The sequence below is a fragment of the Neofelis nebulosa genome, chromosome 8, assembly GCF_028018385.1.
Source record: "Neofelis nebulosa isolate mNeoNeb1 chromosome 8, mNeoNeb1.pri, whole genome shotgun sequence".
NCBI lineage: Eukaryota > Metazoa > Chordata > Mammalia > Carnivora > Felidae > Neofelis > Neofelis nebulosa.
The window spans coordinates 131,839,100-131,855,945 of NC_080789.1; the positions used below are offsets into that span (position 1 = coordinate 131,839,100).

General features: G+C 40.9%; 1 protein-coding gene and 1 long non-coding RNA gene across 4 annotated transcripts in view; one reads left to right on the top strand and one right to left on the bottom strand.

The window, feature by feature from the left end:
- Nucleotides 1–6,420: 6,420 nt before the first annotated feature.
- LOC131483594 (uncharacterized) lies at nucleotides 6,421–13,122 on the bottom strand. Of its 2 annotated transcripts, none has more exons than XR_009247789.1 (3): nucleotides 13,018–13,122; nucleotides 11,786–11,943; nucleotides 6,421–6,893 (listed from the first exon to the last, which is right to left on the bottom strand). It is a non-coding gene; the product is annotated as an uncharacterized LOC131483594 (long non-coding RNA). The 2 variants fall into 2 exon arrangements; XR_009247790.1 differs by lacking the exon at nucleotides 13,018–13,122 and adding an exon at nucleotides 12,751–12,999.
- Nucleotides 13,123–13,581: 459 nt separating this feature from the next.
- Nucleotides 13,582–16,846, top strand: part of UPF2 (UPF2 regulator of nonsense mediated mRNA decay) — a 110,904-nt gene continuing 107,639 nt past the window's right edge. Inside the window, exon 1 of one of the 2 annotated variants that reach the window (XM_058681917.1) lies at nucleotides 13,582–13,708. The gene's annotated coding sequence lies outside the window, so the exon portion shown is untranslated. Of the gene's footprint in view, nucleotides 13,709–14,002; nucleotides 14,024–16,846 lie in introns of those variants that run through there. The other variant, XM_058681918.1, reaches the window with a different exon arrangement.

The following is a 16,846-nucleotide window of genomic DNA, read 5'->3' on the forward strand; positions in this document are numbered from 1 at the left end:
ACCGCGAGATCGTGACCTGGCTGAAGTCGGACGCTTAACTGACTGCGCCACCCAGGTGCCCCTTGACTCCCTTTTATATTTACCTTTCCACAGTTTGCCACCCCTGAAAGCCTAAACCCTGTTTCCTTTGTCTCATATTTTCTACAGATTTATTGTTCTTCTGTTAAGATGCCATATGGGCCCAAGTTCTAACCACTCCTTTGAGTTACTCATCACTGAATTTCTCCTGTGTTTGCACACACACAATGCATGTGTTGATAAACTCTATTCTTGTTAATCTGTCTTTTGTCAATCTGTAATTTGAAGGACCCCAGCCAGAGAGTCTAGGAGGGTAGAGGGAAAAGTTTTTCCTCCTTTATACAGCTTATTCTGTTTTATTAACAGAATGTTCAAATATGAGAACGGTCAGTTCACCAGGCTGGAAACAGGCCTATTTTATTTTTGAAGAAAGGTCTTTCCTTGGGTTCTTTGCCCTATTTGAAGCACTGAGCATGCTAAAGTGTATACTTCTGAAGGTAGACTAATTTCTTCCATCAGCAACTTTTTTTAAGAAGAATTTTCAAATTACCGTGATAATGGGGCAATACATGCATTATTCTTTTTTATATATAACCCAACATTTATCTATTGCCAAAGGTAACTAATTTCATTTTTCCTCCTTACCCCTGCCCACTTTTACTAGAGATGTTAAGAAGAGTAAGGTAAATATGAACAACTATTCTGACCCAGGAAATTGAGGAGCAAAAGGTGAAATTTATTCCAATGAATCTTTTAGGCTAAAAAATAACATCTTTCTCTATTACTGTTACTTAATCTCATTTAATTCCTGATTAATGGAAATTCTTTTAAAAAATGACTACTTCTTGGGGCACCTATGTGGCTCAGTCGGTTAAGTGGCCAATTCTTGATTTCAGCTCAGGTCATGATCTCATGGTTCAAGAGTTTGAACCCTGCATTGGGCTCTATGCTCACAGCACAGAGCCTGCTTCAGATCCTCTGTCTCCCTCTCTCTGCCCCTCCCCTGATCGTTCTCTCTGTCTCAAAAATAAATAAATGTTAAAAAAATTATTTTTAATGACTACTTCTTAATATCTTTACTTTCCTTGGGTTAATACCAAAGTTCTTCTCTTTGTTCTCATTAGTTTCCCCCCTACACTGTAGAATATATCTAACTTATCAAATATATATACGTATATATATGTGTATATATATATATATATATTTACACACACACACATATATATACATATATACATATATATGTATATGTATATATATATATGAGTATATATAACATATAACATTAAAAATATATAAATAACTTTGATTATTATCATATCATTTGTCTGTTGTTGTATAACAAATTACCCCACAATATCGTAGTTTGAAAAGACAAACATATTATCTCACAGTTTTTGTAGGTCAATAATCCAGACAAAGCTCAGCTCAGTACCTGGGGCTCCAGGCCTCTCACGAGGTTGCAGTCTGACTGCTAGTTGAGATTGTGGTCTCATCTGAAGGCTCATCTAGGGGAGAATGGACTTTCATTTCACCCATGTAGTTGTTAGCAGGATTGAATTCATCATTGGCTGTTGGTTAGAAGCCTCCCTCAGTTCTTTGCTGTGTGTGCCTTTCTGAAGAATAGGTTACCATATGGCAACTGGCTGCCCTCAGATTGAGAGAGAGAGAGAGGAAGCTGCATCTTGGTGTTTGTAAACTAACATGGGTACTAACACACCATCATTTGTGCTGTATTTTACTCACTGGATGTTAGTCACTAAATTCAGCCTAGGCTCAAGGAGAGGGGATTACATGAGGGTGTGAAGACCAGAAGGCAGTCATCATTGAAGGCCATCTTAGAGACCACCTACCATAGCTATGTGACCCTTTTTAGAAATGTATGACTGCAGGATGCACTGTGCTCATCCTTTTGGTCTGTTATCCATGCATTCAATCTTGCGACTCTTCCACTGGCTGCCATGACACTTTGCCCTGTTAGTCCTCTATCCTTGGTTTCTATTCTGAATGCTTTTTCTCTCGTTTTCCTTTTCCAACTTCTGATTTTCATCTCTATGCTCACTCTCTCAGAAAGTCCATCTGTCACCATTGAGACTTGCAGCCCAGGTCTCCCACCTGTGTTCTGTGAAACCTCTAATTGATGCACCCAAGCTGACCCCTTCCTTTCCTGAATTCCCATAACACATAGAGGCAGTGTTTTCAGCTGAACATTTTTTCCCTCTGTTTATCTTGTCTCCCAAAAGATAAAGTATTTGAGTGGGGATAATGATTTTTTTTTTAAGTGTTTGCTTGAGTGGTATTTATCTTGAGTGTTCTGTGAGAGTACTTCGAATTCTAGCATTCTATAACTCAGTGACTCCCATCTCCTACCTAACACAATAGAACCTTGACATTATTTTACTTTATTGAAAATCAATCTGGCATATATTCATCCGATGGAAAGTAACAGGCATTTACTTAATATTTATTGAGTACCTACTATATGCTAGCATTGTGCTAGGTTCTTTGGAATATAGAAGTGAAAAGTCAGACATGGTCCCTACTTTCAGGAGCTTACAATGTCAGACAGAAGTAATCACATGAATAGTTAATTATAACTGTAAAAGAATCATGAAGGGTGGGCATAAGCTGCTATGAAACCATGTAACTGAGGCAAATGTTACCTAGTCTGGAGGATTACATAAACTGCAACCTTAAAAATGAAATAGGAGTTATGCAAGTAAAAAGAGGTGTCAAGGATGAATAACTGAAGGACAACATCAGGTTGTAACAAGCTCGTTATCCTCTCCTGCTGCTTAGTGAAGGAGGGAGTGTATTTTTAAAGTACCTTTTTTTTAAACCATATTCTTTACTTGTGCCATGGTCTTATTTTCACTTTCCTTCCTCTCACATCATTTCATCAGAGCCATAATAACTATCATGTTAACACACTGTCATTGCAAACTATTGTTGGGGTGCCTGGGTGGCTCAGTTGGTTAAGTTTAATCTGACTTTGGCTCAGGTCATGATCTCATGGTTCGTGGGTTCAAGCCCACATTGGGCTCTGTGCTGACAGCTCAGAGCCTGGAGCCTGCTTCGGATTCTGTGTCTCCCTCTTTCTCTCTGCCCCTTCCCTGCTCACGCTCTGTCTCTGTCTCTCAAAATTAATAAATAAACATTTAAAAAATAAAGAAAAGAAAACTATTGTAAATGTTGCTCCTTTAGAAAATATCCTTGAGGTAAGTGACCCATCCCCTGTCCCTTTCTTAGCTTTGCTTCTGGAACAACTGAGTTGATGTTGATGCCATTAAGTGAGATGAGGATGAGTGGAAGGGGTGGGGTGCCTGGGTGGCTCAGTCAGTTAAGCCTCAGAACTCTTGATACTGGCTCAGATCATTATCTCACAGTTCATGGGATCGAACCCCTCCTTGGGCTCTGCACTGACAGTGCAGCTGGGAATGAGGACAGGTTCCCTAACTGCTCTGTCCCTCATTTTCCCGATTAGTAAAATGGGCTTAATAGTACCTATCACATTGGATTATTGTAAGGATTAAATAATTAGTGCATATAAATGTTTAGAACAATGCTGACACATAGTAAATAAGCAATGTTAGCTGTATTATGATTGAGCTGTTTTAAAATTTAAAAAAAGAATAGTTGATTCTCTCTCTCACCTTTCTCTCTGCCCCTACCCTGCTTGTGCTGCCTCTCTAAAAATAAATAAACTTAAAAAATTTTTTTAAAAAGAAAAATATTTTTAAAAATAAAAAAAATAATAAAAGAATAGTTGCATAGAACTTGCAATGTAGGAAGTACCAAAAGATGACAGTTTATGTCATTATTATTAAACTGACATTGAATGTTGGGTATGAGAAATTTAAACCAAAGGGTTTAGATGAGTCTTTCATGAAGATGGAAGAAAGGGAGCAAAACACAATACGAATGGCTACTTCTACAGCTTCTATGGGGGAAAATTTAGGGAAGTTTAATGTAAACATAATTGTGTCTGCAGTACAGTCTTCCCAACGACAAATAAGTTGGAAATTACACCCATTCCTTTACCACTGACACAGAAGTTGGGGCACTTGGGTGGCTCATTCAGCTGAGCATCCAAGGGTTCATTTCAATTCCGGTCATGATCCCAGGGTCGTGAGATTGAACCCCATGTTGGGCTCTGTGCTGAGTGTGGAGCCTACATATTCTCTCTCTCCCTACCTTTGGCCTTCTCCCCTGTGCACACACACACACTCTCTCTCTAAAAAATTATTAAATAAAAATGAAACTACAGTCTATGATTGTTTCCTCTAAAGTGTTGCGCCCTTTCACTCTAGTTTTTTTTTTTAATGTTTGGTGATTTTTGAGAGAGAGAAAGACAGAATGCCAGCGGGAGAGGGACAGAGAAAGAGGGAGACACAGAATCTGGAGCAGGCTCCAGGCTCTGAGCTGTCAGCACAGAGCCCAACATGGGGCTTGAACTTGGAAACCACAAGATTATGACCTGAGCCAAAGTTGGACGCTTAGCCAACTGAGCCACCCAGTCACCTTATTTTCGCTCTGGTTTAATCCTACATTCCTGCATCAGTACACAGATATTTCTGCCTCTTCCAAGCCAGCATTTGTAGAAGAGAAAAAACTTTTCCTCTATCCTCTTAGGTGTTATAGCTGATGTGTATGAATTAAGCTAACAAAAGACAGATTAAAGGGGGGACATGGTTTACAACTTTAATTGATGTTTTTAATTTTACATGCAAGGAGGCTACACAGAAACGAAGTGAAAATCCAAAGAAGTAGATTCAGAAGCTTATATGCCATTTTAACAAAGGGTGATAAATTATGGAAAAGTGATTGGACAAATGAGAGTTTGGACTTCTAGGGGCAGTAAATTATGGGAAGGTAAATATATGTGGAAACTAATGGAACATAAGGCTTGTTTTAGTAAGGTTTGTTTGTTCAGACTCATCTTGGTGTCAACTTTCCATCTTCTTCATGGTCACAGATCTCTCAGAGAGAAGATCAATGGAAGTCCTCATTTCACAGAGGTTTCTACTTTCAGTCAGATAATGGAAGGCCGGAGGCGGCTTCTTTGTGCCTGTTGATTCTCAATTGCTTTCAGCTCAAAATAATTTGTATGCCAAAGTGGCATATTTTGGAGTGGAATATTCTAATCCCCTTCCTATTCATTCACTTAATAATTCTTCTATCAAAATATTATTAAATGCCTTCTGTGCCCCCAGGACACAAAGATTAAGAAGCTATAAATCATATATTCAAGGAGCTCACAGTTTTAATGAGAAAACAAATATAAACAGATTATTTCAATATAATATAATGAATGTTATAACAGAGATGTTCAGAGGCTACTATGGAAACCAGGTAGGGCCAGGGACCTAATTGGATATATGTGGGCTGGTGGTGATAAAGAATCCTTTCCCCGGGGAAACGATGCTTGAACTCCTAATTAGAACACATTCATGGGATAAAGGGCATTCTAGACCAAAGCATAATATGTGCACTAAGGGAAGAGGAAGTCTAGTCTGTGCAGGTTATTTATTATAGCTAGAACTTAAGACCTGTGGGGAAAATAGCAGGAAGTGAGACTAGATATATAGGCAAAAGGTATGCATTATTAGGGGCTCCTGCTGAAGACTCTGAGTTTTACCTCATAAGTCAGTGGCTTCCAAAGTAGACTGGCACAAAGGGGTATCCAAGATGATTTACTTAGGCAAAAATATTAGAATTTCTGTGAGTTTTTTATTCTTACCTTTTCTATTGGGGGGGGCTATATTTGTGTAGTATTACATATATACACAGTTTGTATCGAAGTAAATATACATGCATTGGGAGGATGCCCTCCTCCCCTCCCCATATGATTGTATGATCAAAGAAGTTTGGGGATGATTGCCACTAAGGGGAGTTAAATGATCTAAGACCCTCTGAGGTCAGAAGTGGAGAAGACTAGAAGCAATTAGGCAGGAGAACTAAGAGATGGTTGCCAGCAGTGTGGGTTTAAATTATGTGGGTATGAACTGAGGCTGTGGGGGTGGGGAGATGGGTGAGGACCCAGGCAAGATCTTTCTTTCTTTTTATTTATTTTTTTTCAATGTTTATTTATTTTTGAGAGACAGAGACAGAGCCTGAGTGGGGAGGGGCAGAGAGAGAGGGAGACACAGAATTCAAAGCAGGCTCCAGGTTCTGAGCTGTCAGCACAGAGCCTGATGCGGGGCTCGAACCCACAAACCATGAGATCATGACCTGGGCCGAAGTTGGACGCCCAACTGACTGAGCCACCCAGGCACCCCTATCTTTCTGAGACATGCGGATTGTATTTGCACAAGGGGTGAGGAATAAGGACTACCTAACTACCAGAGAAAATCTTTTCCTCTATGTTCTTCATTTGGAATTGTGAATTAAGCTAACAAAAGATTAACAGGAGAAAAGACACACTATTTTTATTAATATTTACATGCACAGGAATTCACCAAAAAGAAGTAAAACACAAAGAAGCAGTTAGACTCAAGGTTTGTGCATCATTGTAACAAAGGGGAAGGGGCTTGGGCTTCAAGGGATGACACGGTGTGGGGAAGTGACTTGGAAATATATGGGGAAACTGATAGAAGATAAGGGTTGTTGTGGTTGATCTGTTTATGCAAACGCTTCTGGGTGTTGACTATCACCAGTGATAAGAGTCCCTCTCTTCTTCCTGATACAGGAGTTGGGGGTGGGGGCAGAAACCTTCACAAAGGGAAATTCATGCACTGCTTTTATGCAGATAAGGGGAGTTCTAGAGAATTCTTCCTGAAGCTGTTGATTCTCAATTGTCTTCAGCTGAAAATAACGGTCATGCTGGAGTGCCATATTTTGGCGTGGCATATTCTGATGCCCTTTAGCACCATTAACTGAAAGAATAAAAATTAAAAAAGAAGTAGTGGAGTTGCAGACCAACATGAAGTCCAATTTTGAACATTTTAGGTTTGAAGTATATGTGGAATATTTCATCACAGCTGTCCCACGGCAAAGACTCAGAAATACAGTTCAGGAATTAAATTAAGACAATTAGATGACCTGGGATTAGCTTTCTTACCACTTACTCATTAGTTCCCTCCCCCCAAATATTGAGATCGGTTATTCTGCTGGACACACTGAAGTAAAACCAGAATTAGAAACAATATTTACAGGGACCCCCGGGGGGCTCAGTTGGTTAAGCATCTGACTTCAGCTCAGGTCATGATTTCACAGCTTGTGAGTTCGAGCCTTGTGTGGGGCTCTGTGCTGACAGCTCAGAGCCTGGAGCGTGTTTTGGATTCTGTGTCTCCCTCTCTGCCCATCCCCCACTCGTGCGCGCGCGCGCGCGCGCGCGCGCGCGTTCTCTCTCTCAAAAACAAACATTAAAAAAATTAAAAGTACATATTAAAAAAAAGATGATATTTACAAACCTCTGCCTTTATTGGTTACAACAGCTGAGAAATCTCTTCCTTTTCTTCCCCTGCTGGCCTCCCAGCTTTATTGGGGTAGAATTGAAAAATAAAATTGTAAAATATTTAAAGTGTACATTGTGGCGATCTGATTTTCCCCCTTTTATTTTTAATTTTCATTTTAAGTGCATCTTCTTAGCACAAGATTTCCAATGCTTGGTGTAAAAGGTTTCAGGTGCAATGATGTCATAGTTGCATTAAGGCAAGGAAAGATGTGTTGAAACACTATTTATATGAACTGCAAGGCCAATTAGATCCTTTAGATGACTGTGTTTAATATTTCTGAAATGATTTGGTACTAGCTAACACAGAGCATATACTGTGAGCTAAGTGCTTTTATTTGAATTACCTCATTTACTGTTCACAAAACCCTATGAAAAAGTACTGTTATCATCAAGATTTTTAAGAATTAAAAGCTGTGATCTAAACTGGCTAAAGAAAAAAAAAAAACTGGTTAAAATATTAGCCCAAGCTCAAATAGCTGGTGTATTTTGGAACTAGAATTTGAATTCACACAGTCTGACTTCAGAGATGCACGTGTCTTGCTTTCCGTGGTGGCTTTTAAACTAGCTCTCTTCCATCCTCTTTAAAAGCCCTCAGGTCTTCTGGACTTGTTCGTCTCTACTCCCAGCTACCGCAGCTCTCCGGAACCACATTCTGATGTCCTCTCCTATCCCCTTTAATTCACTGATGTTCTTGGTTTTGTTAAGAAGCAAACCACGGGGCCCAAATGGCGTCACTTAGGTGAAGGCCTCATATCAGCAAACCAAGACTAACTACCTAATGCAGTTGCAGTCCTCACAGGAGTGTAGCCTTTAACCAGTCACCATGGAATTTTCTGGTCAGCACTAGGAATATACTCATATTCCTCCCCTTACGAGGGTGACCTTGCCTAAAACAGTGCATTCTTTGCTAATAATTTCCTTTATTCCACTCTCTGCCTTTAAAAACTGTCTCTTTATAAATACAGAGAGGGAGGGAGGCAAACCACAAGAGACTCTTAAATATGAGAACAAATTAAGGGTAGATGACGGGGTTGGGGAGAGGGAAAATGGGTGATGGGCATCGAGAAGGACACTTGTTGGGATGAGCATTGGGTATGTAAGCCAATTTGACAATAAATTATATACATATAACTAAATAAATAAACTTAGAAAAAACAAACCAAAACAAAGCAAAAAATGGTCTCTTTTTGGGGCATCTAGGTGACTCAGTTGGTTAAGGATCTGACTTTGGCTCAGGTCATGACCTCACGCTTCATGGGTTCGAGGCCCACATCAGGTTCTGTGCTGACAGCTCAGAGCCTGGAGCCTGCTTCAAATTCTGTGTCTCCCTCTCTCTCTGCCCCACCCCTGCTCACGCTCTGTCTTTCTCTCTCTCTCTTAAGAAAATAAACATTAAAAAAAATACAAAAAAACCAACTGTCTCTTTTCTACAGCTTGATGGAGCTTTTTTCCCCTATTTCCTAGATGGTATACTGCCCAATTCATGAATCATTTAATAAAGCCAATTAGATCTTCCAAATATACTCAGTTGAGTTTTTGTTATTAAACAGTTTTTTGGTCACCATTTTCTTTGCAACCTCTACTCCTGTCAATATGTTAACCCTATGCACACTCACATCTTGTTCCCTTTAACTCCCCTCCGCACCCATGATCCTTCATGATTATCACTCTCTTGCAAACACACAATCCCCTTACTCTTTTCTTTGTCATCCCTCTCATGGAAAACAAACAAACAAACCCAAAACAACAAAAAAAACGAACTGTTCATCTCTTCTTGAGAAATTGGCATATGTAGGCTGGATGGTTTTACTTTAAATTCATGATCAGAAACATCGAGTAGTGTGTCAGCAACAATCCTTAGTATGCATCTCCATTGCTTTCACACTCTTCAAGGTGTCTCTTTCCTACTTTCCCCTCTTATTTCAAACCTCCCCCAGTCTCTCCCTCACCTCACTCTTAGCTGATGACCTTGCCTCCAATGTCATTGAGAAAACAGGAATGATCAAGGAGGAAGTTCTTTATAATCCCCCTTCCAAGTCTACAAGCCTACCTGTCCAGACATCCATCTTCTCTGTCTTCTCTCTTAATATCTTGTAGAAATGCCACTGCTATCAAAGGCACTCCTGCTTGTACTTTAGATTCCATTCCTTTTTACCACAAGGATTTTGCTCCTTTGTTACCTTCTTTCTGTCTCCTGTATCATTAATATTTCTCTCCCTATTGGATCATTCCCATTAATATACTTCCTCTATATCTCTCATAAAAAAATACAAAAAAAGATATAAATGTAAAAAACACAAAACAAAATCCTCCCATAATCTCCTCCTGTTATATTTTTCTGCAGCTCTTCACAATAGTTTCTCAAATACCTGTCTTCACTTTTCCCATCCCGAACTTAGTCCTGAACCATTCCAAATCTGTCCCCATTATTTCATTGAACTGCCACCCACAAAGTCAATATTGATCTCTATAGTGTCAATCCAATGAGCCCTTCTCTGTCCCCATATTATGTTCTCTTAACAATATTTTAGACAGTTAACCACTTTTCCTTTCCTGATGCTTCTTTTTTGGGGCTTTTGTGACACTGCACTCTCCAGGTTTTCCCTTTCTTTACTCCTCGTTTTTAGAGACCTAACCACTATATTTGGAAGTTTCTCAGAGCTTAATCCTGGACCCTCTCCTCTCATTACATTTTCTTTGGTGAACTCATTCTTTCTTATGACCTTGAATACAAGCAATGTTGATGATGCTCTAATTGTCACGTCTATGCCACAACCCTCCTCTCTGCCCATTGGATATCTATATATCAAGTTGCAAAACTGGAACCTTTCAATTCTTCAGGTTTTAGCTCAAATTTTGTATCATTACAGAAGCCTTTCCTGACCACTCTACAATAGCCAGCCTCTTCTTTCTCTCCAGTTACTCTCCATTATATTACCCTGTTTATTTCCTTTGCCACATATATTCCAACCTTTTAACTTTTTGCTTATTTACTATCCAGCTCCTTCATTAGATTATAATCTCATTTACAGGACTTTCACTAATTTGTTAGGCACTGTTCTAAGCACTTCATAAAATCTTGTGATTTATTTTGCTTTTTTGACTCACATATTTATCAAAACTAAGAAAAAAAAAGAGTAAGCTCACATTGCTTCATTTCCATTTTGGTCAAATTAATAGAAGGCAGTATTAGTGAACTGATTTTCAATCTTCCAGTCCCATGAGATATCTCAATGATTTGGTAACTGGTACTATTATGTTTCATATATGTGATATTTACATTTGCTTAAATGTACCCTCACTTAAATATTTCTTATTGAATGAATATATCACAACACATTCGAGAAACTATTAAGTAGAGAGACAATGGTAAAGTTGTTTGACAAATTTCTACCATATACTTTGAAGAGGTGGGTGCTTAAAGAAACAGGTAGCTTCAACTAGCTTAGTCAAACTGGACATTAGCATCTAAAAGACAGATGGATTTGTTCAAGATACCGCATATTTCTGGCAGAGCACCAGGCAGTTCATCTCACATGAGGTGTTTTTTTTTAAATTTAGGATTTGTCCTGCCCTGATATTGTAATCCCTTTCTTTTGCGTTTGCTTTCTTCTGAGAAGCAGCATTGTAACTGGATTTAAAAACATTTAATGTTTATTTATTTTTGAGAGAGAGAGTGAGTAGAGGAGGGCAGAGTGAGACGGAGACAGAGGATCCGAAGCAGACTCTGCTGACAGCAGAGAGCCTGATGCGGGGCTTGAACTCATGAACTGTGGAATCAGGACCTGAGCCGAAGTTGGACACTTAACCAAGTGAGCCACCCAAGGGCCCCTTAACTAGAAAATAGTATCATATAAATATATATATACATGTCAGTTTTTTCTTTTTTCATATCATACAGTTCTGTCAACAGGCAAAAAGGAAAAGGCATTTTTTAGAATTTTCTCAAATAATGATATATCTAAACCCTTAAAAGCTAAATATAATGGAGTTACTGAAAAAGTGAAGTTTGAATTATCAGAATGCAAAAATGATGGCTTCTTCAGAGAAATGTATTTCTTGCAGTTACAGATTGCAATGATACCCCACATTAGAAGGCTCCGGTGGCTTTTGACACCTTTCTTTGGAAAGAAAACAATGGGGAGCATTTTCAGTTTATGAAAAAGTCTAGGCATAAAGGCAGTAGGATACATCAAAAATATCTCGGGTTTTCAGTTAGATTTGCATATAATGCTATGCTTACTAGTTTTGTGGTATCAAATTAATCTTTCTGTGACTCAGTTTCTGTAAACTGAGAATCCTAATACTTACCAACAGTATTATTATGATTATTAATTAAAACAAATTTAAAATAAGCAAAATCTCCATAAAAATGCTCTCCTCTTGGGGCGCCTAGGTGACTCAGTCCGATAAGCATCTGACTTCAGCTCAGGTCATGGTCTCACAGTTTGTGGGTTCGAGCCCTGCATCTGGAAAAAAAAAATTTTTTTTTAATGCTCTCCTCTTTTTTGATCCCATGTATTCAGTTGGTTTCCTTTTAATACTCGATGAAAGGCAAAAGTTGACTTCAGTTAGGATAAGCAGAATTTATTAACAGCATAGGTAGATTTTCTTAGGGTAGCCAGACAAAATGAGAAATACTTTTGAAAAGAACACTGGTGGTCATCCCCAGTAAGGTGTTTTGGGATAGTTCTCTCCTGTTTATCAGAGGTACAGAATTGTAGTACTGTCTTTCTCTTTCACTACCCTTTAAATGATTGACCTCTTGGAAGTGTTTTGGGGAAAAAAAATTAAGTACAGGAAACATTAACACTTAACTTGTGAAGGCAATTTGCAAGCTAAACGGGATAGGAAAATAGTAAATAGAAGCAAATGGGCAAAAGCTGAATATAAGTGAACCTAGACCTTCCTCAAGTAGTTGAGATTGGTAGCAGCTCATTTTGTGGGCTTGTATATCGGGTGGGGCGCCACATGTCAAGCAAGAATCAAGACCAGTTTGGCACCTTTGTTCCTTTGGCTCCTGATCAGCCAAAGCCAACCGGTACGAACACCCGGTGAAATCATGTTGGCAGATCCAAGCACAGTTTCAATAAAAATCGGAGGCCGGATACACAAATTCAATTAAGTTGTGTCGATAAACTAATACCCATTTTAAGAAGCTGACTTCGTTTCACATTCGGAAGAAATGACAAGACTAGCCAATTGTGACTACAATAATGACTTCATGGAGGTCATTTCATTGTAATTTTTAAAATTCGTTTGCTAGAACAGGGTACCTTCTAAGACCTGTTGAGGAAAAACCTTGATTCTTCTTCACTCTGGGTTGTTTTTACGTGGAACACCTAAAAACTGCTTCTGGAAATTCCCCCACGGGACTTTCGTAGTCTTTCTAGGGCACTCAAACCTAGACCCATTCCTAACCAACCTGTACCTTCCTCACCAGCCATATTCTTTAGCTTCTCCAGTTTCTAACTTCCTAAGTCTTCAACCTCACCCCTTGAATTAGTCCAATCAAACTTTCCCTTCTTAGACCTCTTCCTTACGTTCGCTCCTGGAAACTCCCCTGAGGATCACGTGGCCAAACTTGTCCTTAATGGCGCTCCGTAATTCTCCTACTGTTCCACCGCCCTTCCTTACCTCCTGTTAGCTCCGCCCTACCCCATTCTAGCTCCCCCCCCCCCACCTCCTCCCCTCCGTCCCGCAGTACCTGCGCCTGCGCATCTCTAATTCAGGCGCTTTCCCTTTCTAGGCGACCAATCCACTTCCTGCCTTCGGTCCTTGTAACACTCCTCCCCTCCGCTGGGGACCTGGCTTGAGGGCTGGTTGTGGCTGCCCTATTTGTTGCCTGTCTGAAAAACTCGCTCCTCTCATCGAGTAGACCATTTGAACTAGCCGCTTTGTGCGTCGCACATCTATGAGTGTTTTCTTGCGATCCGCCACCCCAGCGTTAAGCCAAGGGCATCGTTATGCCGGCGGAATGGAGACCCGGACAGTTTGCGATCAGGCAAGTGCGTGGACGGCTTTTTCCTTTCCCCCACCCTCCGCCCCGCCCCCACTCGCAGCCTGGCCGCGCTGGTGAGTGGCGGGCGGGAGGGCCGGCGGGCGGAGGGAGGAGGGGGAGCTGAGGGAAGGCGGGCCCTCGGCTGCGAGATAGGTGGGGGGAGGGGAGGGGAGAGCCCGAGCGCTGGAGTTGGTGCTGGGAAACCCGGGGCTAATGTTGACAACAGGCTCGAGGTGAGTCCCGGGGAACCTCCTTCCCCTCCGCTCCAACGATCGGGAGGAAGCGGGACTGGGGGGCACCGGCCTGGACTCCTACTCCCCGAGGGACCCAAGAGGCGACTCCGCACCCCAGCGCTCCGGGGGCGGCGAGCAGTACACGGACCGCAGCTCCAGCGTCGTCCTCCTCAGACCCCTCTCCCGGAGGCTCCCATCACCGCGGGCGCCCCCGGCCCGGGGCAGACATGAGGGGCGGCCGAGGGGGTGTCTGCCCCACATGCCCAGGCTGGGCCTCGGGGCTGAAGGCGGGGAGCCTGCTGTGGCGGGGTGAAGGTGTTTGGGGGTGTGGAGTGGCGCGAGGGGAGGTTGGGGAAAGCTCTTCGGGAGCCGGGAGGGAAGCGAGGGCGAGGAAGTGGGGAGGGTGCGTGTGTGGGAGGATGTGGAGTGGGGAGACCTGTCGGAGAGTCCCGGTCTCGGGTGGTGAGGGAGTGTGGGGTGAGAAGTTGGGGTTGGGGCGAGGATGGTCCGCGAAGGTGACCGTGGCTACCCGTGGGAAAGGGAGTTGTGGCGGGGAAGCGTGTTGGGTATGGGAATGTGCCGCCGGAGCAGGGGTTTGTGGGACATGTGTGTGGAGGGGAAGGGGATTCGGCGTGTTTGGGAATGGTGGGCATGGGTTATTTGCTCCACTTCTGTTTAGTCACATAGACTGAGGGTTCTTCCCTTGGCTTCGTCCCAAGGCTCCTAGTACTTACTCTCGTTGGTACTTCTGAACTAAGGAGATCATCACGGGGTATTTGGTTGTCAGGTTGGCCAAGCAGAACCACCTTAGGATCTTGGGGGTACACAGTGAACCGGACCACCTGCCCGCTTGCTCTTTGAGGACCCGTATGTAGTGATGCAGCCGACCAAAGTAAAACCATCACCCATCTCGTTTATCGTAGTTTTAGGTGTTTGTAAGAAATGTACAACTCCTCGAGAAAACCAGTTTTGAACTCTGGTGAAATTTGTAAAAACTTTGAATGAGTCCTTGATAGGAAGGACGTTTTTGAAAAGCCAGAGACTGGGAGATAATGCCCCGGTGCTATTCTGCCCATAGAACATTTTGAATAATAAAGAATTAAAAGGTAAAACAGCATTGTCTAACTCTGAAATATTTTCAGAGCAGTCTGATTGTGATTTCATACATGATCCATATGGTACTTTGTTAAAGGGATATCTTTAAAAGGGAAACATCCCTTTCTCTGCGTTCTGCCCCCCCCCCCCCCCGCCCCAGTACACTCCATTGATACTTGTTTTACTAACTAATAAGGTAGTTTTACTTTCTTTTAGGCATCGAGAGTATTTTTAGAAAACCAACTAAAATATACAACCCAAGAGCCAGTACTCTACTCGGGGAGCTAGGAAGGTGGTTTTAAAAGCATGGTTTCCTTTTAAGGACTGGCTGTGATTGTACTGCGTAATTTGTAAGCTAATCATATTCGAATTAAAAGATCACTCGTATTTATCTTGATTATTTTGAGATGCAGTCTATTTAAAATTTTAGTTTCTACTTGAAAAACTTTTTGAAGCACTTCAGATACAATATTTGGCTGTTTATTAAAGCATGGATTTATCAAAATAGTTTAAATTTTGGCATTTCACTAAATACAGTTTAATTGACAATACAAGTGCGTACTGATCTAAATTACGTTGTTTGTAAATTTGGCTTTTAAAATCTTGAGTCAGGGCAATTAGTGGAGAAGAGCACTGGGCAGTGAGGCTTGACTCAGCCATTAAACTAGTGTAATTGGATGGGTCACTCTTCTGCTGTCATGTCAGTGTAAAAATCGAGAATTGGAGTGGAGAAAGTCTAGTAGTCCTAACCCTAAAAACTCTCGTCTTCCAGCGAACTTTTCAGTGTTCGGTGTGAAAGAATAAACATTTATTGAACGCCTTCTGGATGCTAGCTGCTTTGTTAGTAGTTTAAGAATTGTCTCTCTGTTAGTAGTTTAAGAATTCTCTGAGAGAGGTAGCAGTGCCTCCATTTTATCAATGGGTAGACTCAGAGAAGTTGCCCAGTTCCCATAGCTAGCAGGTTGCAGAGTAAGCGTCTGATTTCAGAGCCTGTGTTATTTTCACCTGTTGCATTGCCGTCTTTACATGAGCCTGTACATTTTTATCACATTTTTTTGTTCACTGAAATTTAGTTCCAAGTGTACTCTGGGTGTGTTTGTCATACAAAGATGAGGGGATTCAAAGAATCTAACAGTACCAAGACTTAAGAGTCTTACTGAGAATCTGTTTTATCATGCTGTAGAGCAGGACCAATTCATGAGTGCCTACTACAGTTTGTTATAGTAGGCACTTAAACATTTACTGAATAAATGAGTACTGTAGAGTCACAGAAGTTTAGGAAACTCTGTTAAGCTAACAAATGATCCTTTATGAATTTGTCAGATTCTAAGTGAATTTCTTAATGTTTTTGTAGAACTTAATATGTAGTCTTACCTTGATAAATGAGACATTACTTGTAAATTTTGATGCCGTTCTTTTTATTGTGTGTAGTTCCTTGTATTACTGAAATGTCGCTTGTTGATACTTCATTTCAGAAAATCCATACTCTATATATAAACAGTATTCTATTTTGCATATAATGACAATCTAAATAAGATTGTATTGCTACCTTAGGAATTATCATCCCTGTATGTTTTCGCTAATATCTGCCAAAAGTTAAAAACGTAATGTAAAAACTGCTATTAGGGACTCTTTATTCAGATACGTTATTGTATGATTTGTCATAGTCAGTATCTATGATCAAGTCTTCTGCCTCACAGTTTGGTACGCACGGTTCTTAATAACTTTAGTTGAGAGTATGGGTTCAAATTCCTGCTCTGTCACCAGCTGTGGAGGCCTTGGTCAAGTTACTTGGTCAAGTCTCAGTTTACTCATTTATAAAATAGGGAAAATAATACCCACCTCATAAAGATTTTAGTATTAAATGAGATAATGTATGTAAGATGTTTACTGTGGTGCCAGTGAGTGGTAGCTATGAGTATTCTCTTTTAAAAGTTTGCTTGCTTTAGGGCATGGTATTTTCACATTAAAGGTGGGTTATTTGAAGCTGTGTAAGCTGCACTTCCCAGATAGCATAAATGTTAAGGCTACCTTGCCACACAG